We start from the raw sequence: 852 nt of genomic DNA on the forward strand, positions 1-852 counted from the left end.
CACGGTGGTGCGCCCCGCGGCCACAGGAAGCTGCCTCGGTTTACCTCCTGCAGATGCGTTTTAGCAGAGACAGGGCTATATAGAGTGTTGGGCGGGCGACCACGGCATCCGCCACAGGGCATCCTCCTGCAGCCACACCGGGAACCGAAGGAACACACCCCAGAGGCCCCCCAAAGAGGCCCCAGCGCACATAGATCCTCACCACAGTCAGACGACGGAGGCCGAATCGCGTGCACAACTCTGCAAGCACGAACTGAACACTGCACAGCCAAGCGCGTGGGCACAGAGAGCGCAGCCCCCAGGCCACCGGAACAGACCCCGGAGACGCGCACGCCTTCCAAACAGGCAGCGCACGTGCACACGCAGCCAACACCCACAGACTCACAGATCCACACACACGGCAAAACACAAGAGAAACAGGCAGCCGGGAGCAGCCAACCACGTGCGCACACACACTTCCAGCCAACATCGAAAACACAGACAGCCCTCGGAAGGGGCCACGTGCGCGCACATCCCGCCCCGAGCGCGCTCCGTCACCATCCTCCGCCCCGCAGCCCGGCGATCACTGCCACAGGCACCCTACGCGTGGGACCGGGACCCCTCCCCAGGAGCTTCCCTCGGGCCCGGGGTAGGGGTGAGGACACGCCAGCACCCGGCTCCGCCCCCGCCGTGATGGACAGACTGACTAACGCGCCGGCAACCATTCCGGTGTCTTCTGGCCGATCGGATTAACCGTTTAACTCCTTCGCGCCCGTGCGCGCCGCTGTGAGGCTGGGCGCTCGGGAGAGAGCTGAGTGCCGGCGCCCCCTCCCCGCCAGGAGCGGGGCTCTGCGTGGGCGGGGAGGGCCCCCT

At 66.9% G+C, this 852-nt stretch overlaps 1 long non-coding RNA gene across 1 annotated transcript in view; it reads right to left on the bottom strand.

Moving 5' to 3' along the window:
- LOC117284505 overlaps positions 1 to 566 on the bottom strand; it is a 7,333-nt gene extending 6,767 nt beyond the window's left edge. Inside the window, exon 1 of the long non-coding RNA XR_004515615.1 lies at positions 203 to 566. This is a non-coding gene — a long non-coding RNA (uncharacterized LOC117284505). The remainder of the gene's footprint in view (positions 1 to 202) is intronic.
- Between the last annotated feature and the right edge of the window lie 286 nt (positions 567 to 852).

The sequence above is a fragment of the Fukomys damarensis genome, unplaced genomic scaffold (assembly GCF_012274545.1).
Source record: "Fukomys damarensis isolate Sample0158 unplaced genomic scaffold, DMR_v1.0_HiC HiC_scaffold_37, whole genome shotgun sequence".
In the NCBI taxonomy this organism is placed as follows: Eukaryota; Metazoa; Chordata; class Mammalia; order Rodentia; family Bathyergidae; genus Fukomys; species Fukomys damarensis.